The sequence below is a fragment of the Rhineura floridana genome, chromosome 2 (assembly GCF_030035675.1).
Source record: "Rhineura floridana isolate rRhiFlo1 chromosome 2, rRhiFlo1.hap2, whole genome shotgun sequence".
Classification (NCBI taxonomy): domain Eukaryota; kingdom Metazoa; phylum Chordata; class Lepidosauria; order Squamata; family Rhineuridae; genus Rhineura; species Rhineura floridana.
Window position 1 is genome coordinate 29,740,245 of NC_084481.1, and position 10,614 is coordinate 29,750,858.

General features: G+C 38.2%; 1 protein-coding gene across 2 annotated transcripts in view; it reads right to left on the reverse strand.

Annotated features, from left to right (window-relative positions):
* The window catches only part of NAB1 (NGFI-A binding protein 1), a 55,344-nt gene that overhangs the window by 42,991 nt on the left and 1,739 nt on the right, over nt 1–10,614 (reverse strand). The gene's annotated exons all lie outside the window — the stretch shown is intronic.

Consider the following 10,614-nt stretch of genomic DNA (forward strand, 5'->3'; position numbering starts at 1 on the left):
CTGGGGGGCTGAATGCGGCCCTCCAGGTCTCTCTATCTGGTCCTCAGAAGCATCTGCAGGCCATACCCCTCACTGGCCCTGCTTCACCCCGAGTGTTTTTGCCTGGCTGGAATGTGTCCTTCAACTTGGATAATGCCTCTTGCTTGACTTTATCAAGGACAGAGAGGGGTGAGTAAGAGTGTGTAGGCAGCATCAGCTACACAAAGGCAAAGTTTACATCTGTTGCTCCACTCACTTATGAAAGCATGAAGGGCACTGGTTAATTCCTGCACACACAAAAAAGTAGTCCTGCTGCTTATGAACTCTGGCTTTAAAATTAACAGAAAGCATTCTGAGAACAGCACAGAATATAAGTAAAATAGTTAATCCTGAACATTTTTAACCTAAGAATGTATCTGTAAGCTAATTAAAACAAGCTCCAGTGAAACTCTTAGTTTCTGAAAATTCCAACAGAGGTATGAAAGCCACACAAGCGAGAAAATAGGAATGAAACTAATACATTCAATTAAAAAGACATGAACAAGTTAAATTAAGCCCATTTCTAGCTCATAATTGATATAGTAACAGCATCATTATAAATGCTACACTTCATATCTGGTTAAGTCAAATCTTAACAGACTACATTATGTGGAATTTATTAATATTTCCAATTTTACATCAAGGTGGCAACAAAGTAGTTCTGCAATAAAGATATAATTTACCCCCACAAGAAATCCAGAGCTCATTAGATACCCTTTTAAAATGGAAATTAGGAATGGGGATGGTGGTGGAGAATTAATTGCTGCTACATAAATTAGTAATTTTATATAGAAAAGAAGAAAAATGTTATTTGTTTGTTACTTTGGGAAAATAGAACATATGATGTTTAGTTTGTCCAAATTGAATCTACTTTTTTAACCTGTTACAAATTGACCAACAAGCTGCTGAAGCGTAAGGAACCTGTCATCTCGTTGGTTGTGCCAGTTTATGAGGAGCAGGCAAAAAACAATAAAAACAGAAGAAATCATCAACACTATATTTATTTATTAAATGTATATTCCACTCCCTCCTCCCAAAGGAGACCAAGGTGGCCAACACACAAAGACACATCTAAAAACATCTTTTAAAAAGTAAAATAAAGAAAATTATTCTGTATTCTGCAAATTATTACATCTCCTCCAGCTGCCTTAGGTGTCTAAAAAAGCAGAGTATATCTATTTTAAATGAAATTTACTGCAGTGAGAGAAAAACATATGCTCAACTTTCCTGCTGAAAACAATGGTACTTTTAAAATTGGTGGGCAGTGCAATTTTATATATGTCTACTCAGTCAGTCTTACTTACTCCCAGCTAAGTGGGTATAGGATTGCAACCTAAGTCTGACTCCATCATGCCCCAAACTATTATTGTGCTAAACCTGAACAACTCCTATTCCCCTGACAGAGTTCAAGTGTGGTTTAACAATCAGCCCCTCTTCTGGGAACTGAAGCTCTGTGAGGGGAATAGGGCGTTTCCTAACAACTCTCTTTACTCTTCACAAACGAGCAGTGACTGTTTAAAGTGGAATAAATGTCTGGTGTGGATGTGGCTAGGGACAGCTTTGGTTTAAATTTGAGTGGGAGACTACATGTGTCTGCTGTAGAATAAAAAGGTGAGGAAATTCCAAAAAATAATTCACTAATAGACAAAAAAACTTGCAGTTTAAGAACGTACCTACAGCCCACAGATATTTCTATCAAACTTTAAAAAGCAGGGAAATTGGGCAGCTATAGCAAATGCACCAGGGGAGCAGGAGACCTGACCTCCTGTCTGAGATATTGTACTGCCCTGCAAATTTCTCAAAATGCGAACACAATTTGGGAAAATCTTTCACAGTCTAATCCACTTCCTGTGTAGTTTGGAAGAATTTGGTAACATGTGCCTCTGAGCATATGGTGAGTGACGGCAACACCTGCCATCTCCAAAGATGGAGAATTACATTTTTGTATGTTTGTTGGTGTTCTTCTTACTTTGCTTCTTTCCTGTGTTACTACTGTTTCTACAGAGAATCTAACCTAGGAAATTTTATTTCCCTCATTATTCATCCTAGAAATCTGTGTCAAATTTATTTTTATTAATTTCAAAGTTTTTAATGGTCAATGTCATATGATGGTGAAGACAGCCTTTTGTGTTTCAAATTGGAGGTTATGTTCTATTTCTATTCTGGGTGCATTAACAGTTGAATCTGAAAATGCAGTTTAATGTAAAATCAGACTGATTACAATATGTTGCTACTTCAGCAATGACTCTAGCTGTTGGAAAAAAGACGATGCATGTTTTCAGCCTGCTAAGTTTAAACCTCTTCATTTAAAGCAAGGTGGGCACTGTCAATTAAAAACATAGAGCACACCTAGAATTTTGCTAGAATATATTTCACCTCCCACTGTTTTATCTTGTGCAAACTGAGACACTCCTGATGTCCATTGGAGAGTATTCTGCAAAATAGTCAGTGCCATTACTCCACAATTATGTTTGGAGTTTTTTTAGTGTAAATTTTGCAAAGTGTTGCTGTACTTCACATATTCACAGAAATAGAAACAAAAGAAAATGATTTCCTATAGGAAACTTCACTAAAATTGCAAAGTAAATCAGACATATTTAAAGTGACCATCTGCACTATATCAACTGTCTTAATAATGTTGCTTCTTCCCTGCTAAAACAAGTTCAGCACAGCACATGTCTTCTTTCTATTATTTGGCCTGATTGCAGGTGTTGCGACCACTCACCATATGCTCAGAAGCACATGTTACCAAATTCTTCCAAGCTACACAGAGGTGGATTGGACTGTGAAAGACCAACCCACATTGTGTTTGCATTTTGACAACTGTGTAGGGCAGTACAATATCTCAGACAGAAGGTCAGGTCTCCTGCTCCCCTTGTGCATTCACTATAGCTGCCCAATTTCCCTGCTTTTTAAAGTGTGATAGAAATATCTTTTAGCTATATATACATTCTGAAACCGCAAAGTTTTTTTGCATATTACAGTGAATTTCTCTGCTTTTTAATCCAGGAGGTAAGAAATAGGAAGTTTGCTGAGAATGGATTGATCATATATTACATGCTTATTGAATTCAATGGGATTTACTCTGCAATCTTCAGAATATTTATTTGGAAATGTCCAGCTGCAATCAGTATGTCTTACTTCTGAGCAAACATGGATAGAATTGTGCTGTTAACATCCCAGCATGTGCCAGGCAGAATGCAACACTCTTAACTTTAAGAAGTGAAGAATCTTTTTCAGCCTAAAGGCCACCTTCTTCTTCTTCACTGGTGGACAGGGCCAGAGGCAGAAGTGGGTGGACCAAAAAATACAAATTTGTCCTTTGTGCAGTATAACTCCTCTCTATTCTCCATCCAGGCAAGCAAGAAGCATTATCAGGATTCAACGACACATTCCAGCCAGGCTAAAAACATTCAGGGTATAAAGCAGGGCCAGTAAGGGGTGTGGCCTGAGTATAGTTCCATGGGCCACAGACAGGCCTTTGAGCCCCCCTCCCAGGTTCTGCACTCCTACACTATTAGATTTTTTTAAATGTATATTTCATTTCATACCACTCCATTCCCACCACCAAAGCCAACTGGTAATCTTCTACTCATAAACACCAAGAGAACCACTGAATCTGGAAGGTGACTGAGAAGTGAGGATGCAAGACAGACAGCAAAGGAAACCTGAGGTGCAAGGAGGGTAGGAGAGGAAAAGGCCACATCATTCAGTTGAGCAAACAATGCAAGATGGGAGGGAAGGGGGAAAGGAACAGCAGTGTAGAAACCCAATGGGAGGTGCCCCCAGCGTAGTAGTGCTATCTAACTCAAGCAATATTTATTTATTTGCCAGTTTATAACCCGCTTTCGTTCACTGAATGCCTATAGTTTCTCTCTCACTTTTTTCTCCCCAATCCAATCTGGCAAACTTCTTTATACAGGCATATTACAACTTTCAAAGGATAGGGTGATCATCAAGCTCTGCTCCACTCTGAACCACCAATATCAGCAGAAGGTCAAATTTATATGACTAAGCAGCTGCACAATAACTGCTCTGAATCCCAAACTTCAGGGTGTGGCACTCACATACCACGTTGTACCAAATAGAACTCCAGATTTTCACCATTCCATCCCCGATTTGCAGGAGGGAGGGAAGTGGCTACATGCAAATAGCCCCCCTGTACTAAAGGATGATTCACAATATGCATTTTCTTTGTTGCAATTATCTCGGCATTACAGATCAAACAACACAGATCAAATTTTTGGCATCATCTATAGTGCAGTGCAGGTTGAGTCATTCACAATCAAATGATTTACATGCATGTGTGAACGACCTGCTATTCAACAATTTCCCTTTCAGCAGCTATACACACACCCTGCCCCAAGCTTCTATTTAAATTCCCACAAGAAGCTTAAACTTTAAGCATTTGAAGCCAAAGCTGGTGATACGAAAACCGATCCACAAACTCTGGTGTACACATGTTTATCTTCTCACTGAATCATCAGGCAGAGTGTACTTAACTCTGAAAGACATAAAATCTTCTGGTAACAATGGTGATACCAGGGGGAAAGCGGGAGAGGGAACAACTTTTCAATATGTTTTCAATATGTAGTTTTCTTAAGTGGGGCCAGCTAGATTGGAAAACATACTAGGCACCTTTTATATCCAGTTTTATGCACCATTTTCCCTAGCTGCTTGTCTTCTATTTGCAACTTCTGCCTTTTCCTGTTTTTTTAAAAAAAAATATGAGTGCTTGTTTTTGTTACTGTATTTACATTCAGTTTTATGCTTGCTGGTCTGCAAAGTAGATAGCACCTGAACTTCAGAGCAGAGTCGAAATCCCCTAAATAAAATAAGTAAGTATCTGAGGCTGATTACTAACACCTGAAAAATATTTTTCTGCAGGGGATTGGGGGGGGGGTAGGAGAAGAAGCAAGCCATGGGCACCACCACAGCTTGTATCTTCAATAACAAAAGCACAGAATTATGGTGTTACTAAGTCTTCAATCCTAACCTCAACTACCTTGGATTAAGCCCGGTGAATTAAATAGAACATACTGCTGAGTAGACACGGGTTAGAATTGCGTCGCAAAGCAATTTGTTCTAACCCATCATACAAGGTCATTATTAACAATTACAATAGGTATCATATGAGACGCAGTAGAAGAACAGCCTTTGAGAGAGAGCTATATAAATGCTAAGCAGCGCGATCAGTAGTTGTCTAACCGTCAAATGAAGAACGGACCAGAAATCTTCCCAATATTTCTATTCAAATAAGCATCTTGAGATGATCAACTTTAAAAGTATAAATTTCTACCCAAAGCAGATGATGGGAATTGAAGGTTCTTGCAGGTTTCTGTGAAGGTTACAGAGAGGAGGCGTTTCTGCTGCAATGTTGTGCATGTGGGCGAAGTAGTACAGAGAAGAAGTCTTGGCGTGGGCTGGAAGGGTGGGCTGAATGTGCATTAACCAGTTATTTCCCAGGCTGTCCACAGGCTACTTTGGTAGCAAATGTGACTATGAACAAGTATTTGTCTAAAGAGATGCTGTACGAAACAGAGCAATCAAAATTTCACATTCAATCGATGGGCATGTTGCACAGAAAGGAAATAGCAAAGACCCTATTTTCACCTTTTAAGGCACTCTCTGTCCCCTCACAACCCCCTTCTTCCCGTAATTAAGGCTGAAATGAAACAGCAAGCCTTATTGTGTTTCAGGAGCAAAATACATGCGTTATTTGAGTGTTTGCCGATGAGACTTCGACCAGTTTTTCCTTATATTCATCTGTAGCACAAATGCCCAAGAGGAAAGGAAATGACACAAGATGAAGAGAACTACTTTTATATTTTCCTCCATGTTTGCACAGATGTCAGTTGACTTACTAATCCTTCACTTCCATTTTAATTTGCCAAGTTCTCTCTCTCTCTCTCTCTCTCTCTCTCACACACACACACACACACTTCTCATTCTTTAACCCCCTTCTCTCTCTCTCTCTCTCACACACACACACACACACACACACGTGCGCATACACACTCTTAGTGAAAGTTAAATTGCAAGGAATGAAAGCAAACAAACATGATCTAATAGCAAGCACTCTAGCTCATGCTTATCTTCAGATATGTAAAACAACAGAAGAGTAATTTAAGAGTTGGTAAGTGAAGGTTTTTTAGGGCATCTTTAAGGTTTCAAGTGTCAGTAATTGCTTCCTGGTCCCACCACAAAAGAGAGAAAGCAAATCCAAAAGCCGAATCATGAAGCCTGCCAATGCAATGGCAGCCCTCACAATCCAGAGTCAGTGAGATTCTATAGGTATAGATGAATGCCTATATAAAGAGCATGGCGCATGGCATGGGGTGGGGTGAAGGCAACATCAAATATTATTCCCACTGCCATTTGTTCTTATCTGGGTGCATGTTTAGACCTTTCACCTTTAGGAAAACAAAAGAGAACATTCCAAAAAAACATTTCTGACATTCTAGAGCAGATCATATTCTGACATTCTACTAACAGATCTCTGGGTAATTTGAAGTAGGTTGGCAGGGGATTTCTGACTCCCAATTATTAACAAAATGGAAACAACAAATTGATTCCCCCCACAACCCATTATGCTGCTGAAATCTAGGGGTGGGAAGAGAAGACATCAGGAGATGGTTTTGTGTAGAAGAACTGTGATCTCATTTACAGTTCTGGTACTCAAAAACAAATTCCTGGACTCAGAATTCTTTTACTCTAAATGTCTGGCTTTTGAACCTGGCGCTGGTTGATGGACCTCAGGGGTTCTAGGAAAAAAACCAAACTAGATTGTGCAAGCCTGGAATCTGCCCATCTCTGTTCTACAGCCTCCAAAAGATTTCTTTAAAATCACTGAATAAATATTTGTACAGATGATATAATCACTATATACTTTCCACAACACTTGACTGCATATTTTAAAAGGCTTTCCACAACTTTCTATAGTCCAGAATTCCAGTATGAAGGCTATTTCCTTCTTTCTTTTTTTAGCAAATGGGGTTTTAAACAAACAAATGTATCATCAGCATCTTGATGCTAAACTTGTTTCCCCTGGTGTAAGGTCCCTGCTACTTCAATAGAAGTTGTGTCCTTATATGATAGGTACTTGTACACTGTTTCCTTTGAAGTAAAAAGCATTAAAATCAGTGGGACTTCTTTCCAAAATTTGGACTAGGGCACTAACAATATATCCCCAATAACAGTACTTTCTCAAACAGACATCTATACAGTATAGTTCCCCTAATCTAGCAAACTGAACAGCAGAAGGAAAACCACTTCTTTTAAACTATAGAATCAGTTCTGCCCCACCACCACCAAAAAAGGCATTTAAGATCTACTGATGATTTATTAGGGATGCTCCATCACTAATTCATGATACTTTGTTTTAACAATCCACCACCTTTTTAATATTATATTTTGGTAGCAGAATATGGGTGATCACACTTCAACACCTCACTTTTTTTAGGGCAGCAGCTAAATTATCAGTTCCCTTACAAAGAAAGAATGAATGGGGGGGTGCCCCAGAATGACAAAAGAAAAACGTAGGTAGGAAAATACCAAAAGTTTAATGAGGAGCGTGTATTTTTAAAAAGATCTTGTAAAAAGCCCAACGCGTTTCGGCTAACAATATACAGCCTTCATCAGGGGCTAGAAGAAACAAATATAGAATAAAATAATTATACAATTTGTTTGACGTCTTTACGTAGTTTCTAATATAGAACATGGTGGGAATATAAAAAACAGACTTCTCTACTCACGTACCGATTAAAATAAATAAGATCTTCTACACTTTCAAAACCCTACAATGTTTTTCCATCTTTTTTGTTTCGGGGGAAAAGAATCGGAATCCTCATATTCAAAAATATTAAGTTGACTTTGGTTTACAATTAGGGTGTGCCTGTGCAAGAACACATGGTATATTTCTACATGCATGGGAATATATCTTTGCATGTTACCTTATGCAGCCAAATGAAGCAGTTACAAGGTATTTGCCAAAGGGCAGACAATTGTGAAGACAAGTGTGTATGAGTAACATTGACCACCCCTCTTTCTCTCAAAAGTCTTTATATCTTCCGGGAAGGGTGACTTCGCTTGTGCCTGCTTTTGAGACGGGCTCCCGCCTCAAAAGAAGCTTATTCAGATATAAATCAGTCAGAACATTTTTTTTTTGACTGATGAAATTTCTCCCGAGCAGGGAGAAACGTAGAGATCAACCTCAAAAGCCTGTTTTTGTTGGGAGGACTGGATTTCATTAATTTATGAGAAAAGGTCCAGCCAGCAATGCCGGACGGACTTCCGAACAAGCTCTATCTGATTAATGCGATACGTTTATCTTTTCTTCAAAGAGAAAACGGACTAACAGGCAAGCACCCTTCTTTCTTTTTTTTTTAACTTGGTTTAAATTGTTGCAGCAAAAAGAGATTTGTCAAATGAATCAGGTTTAAAGAACTTCTGGGTGAGCTATAACTCTTCTCTGTTATTCACGAAATTAACAGCTTATCTCTGTTTCTATTGCAAAAAGCTGTCCTGGAAGTGCATTCTAAAGATATAAACAGAAGAGGGATTTCTATTCCGAGGAACATTATATTGTCTGGGACTATTCTCTTTTTGGTCTATTTTATTTTGACGAATCTGCTTCTTCACGACGCCACTAACTGTTTTGATGCTGGGAACTAAATTTGTTTTGTATTCTTGAACATAGAGAGATAAGGCAGGCTGCTCTGTTTATACTGTGATGTCATCAAGCCTGGAATATTAGCCCAATTGTTGCTGAAATAAGAAGTGGTTCTTCTTTATTTTTGTTTTGTTTTGTTTTGGTGGTTTTAAAAATGGCAATCAAGAAAGTGGCTGAGAATCTGGAAGTAATTATGTTTCAGAAAATAATGGATGAGATTGAGATAACGAAACAAACCCTGCGACAGGGCAGTAAGGAGCTGAAAATTGAACTGAGCAAAATGACGCAGGAGCTTAAAGAAATAGGGGATCCTGTGAGAGAGGAGAATGAGATCAGAGATGAGAAAAGAAAAAATAAAGGGAAGACACAAGCCTTGGAGATTGGAACAACTGTGGAATTGGAAAAAGATCTGGAGTTTATGGATATTAGAAATAAAATCTACTGTTTGGAATTTAACGTTATCTCTGAAGAAATTAATGAAGATATTAGAGATAAAGTTATCAATGGCTTGGATAATCTTCTGGACTGGAATGACGTGATGGAGCTTGATATAGAGAAAATCTATGGAATTAACTGCAGCCATGTGACAATGGAAAAACTCTCAAGAGATGAGCCAGTGCATTTTGTAAAAAAGAAGAACAGAGATATGACTTTACAACAATATTTCAGCAACTTATTCAGAATGGATGGCAAGAAAATATTTGGGATAGAGGAAATTCCCATCAGACTCTTATTATATGACTATGGCTATGACAGCAAGATTATTATGGAATACTGATAATGGAAGATTGGACACTGAAATTACTGGACTTAACAGGACTATTGAAGATGGAATTAATAGGGATAATGGAATAATGGCTATTGAAATTATTGGACCTAACAGATTTTGATGAGATGGATTAATCGATATGTTTATTTGGACTATGGTTATGACAATAAGATTATTATTATTATTATTAACGAGATGGATTAATCGACATGTTTATTTGGAGAAAAATTGATAGATATATTTCTTAAAGAATTGAAACCTCTCTTTGACTTTTTGTGGAAAGAATAAAGTAATGTTTATGAGATTTGATGATTAATTAAGATAACTACTGGAGGAAAGTGATTTTATAATATAATTTAAGAGACAGGATTGTTATATATTGTCGACCTATAACTGATTTGATCTGCGGCAAATGGGAAGTCAACATCTTATTTTTTTGTTTAATCATTTTTGTTTTGTTTTTTGTCTTTGAATGTTTTATGATTTTGTTTTGTATGTTTTATGAAAATTTGAATAAAAATTATTGTAAAAAAAAAAAGTCTTTATATCTTTTCAAAAATCTATAGCAAATTAAACTTCCCAACACTTAAAAAGTTCAAAGTCATTAATGTATTGAGCTGCAAACCCAATCACTAAACAACTGAAGAGAAAACATAGTAAAATTTGGATTGTACTCCAAACATAGTAAGCGTTTGAAATGTAGTCCAGCTCCCAAACTTTTAAGCAAAGACAATACAAGGATGTTTCAGTACTTTCCTCCTACGCCCTCACCCTTTTTTGCTCTGGATTTCTCTGGGAATCATCCACGCACCACCCACACATACACGAATCCGCCCTCTCCTTCCGGCAATCTACAGCAGCAGGAACGAACTGAACAGCAGCAGCTATGAAAACACCCTACAGGGCAGGGAAGAGGCACTGCTCCCATTTGCTCCCTTATCCCCTTAGTTCAGGAATGGGGACTCTGTGGCTTTCCAGATGATGTGAGTTTTTCCAGACTCCAATTCCCATCAGCCTCAGCCAACACGGCCGAAGGTCAGGGATGATCAGAGTTGGGGAACTTGGGAGCCCTCCATATGTTGGTGGGACTCCATGCTTGCCTTAGTTTCTTCCAGTTATTTAAGCCCTTCTCACCATCATAGCCATCTGCAGTTTC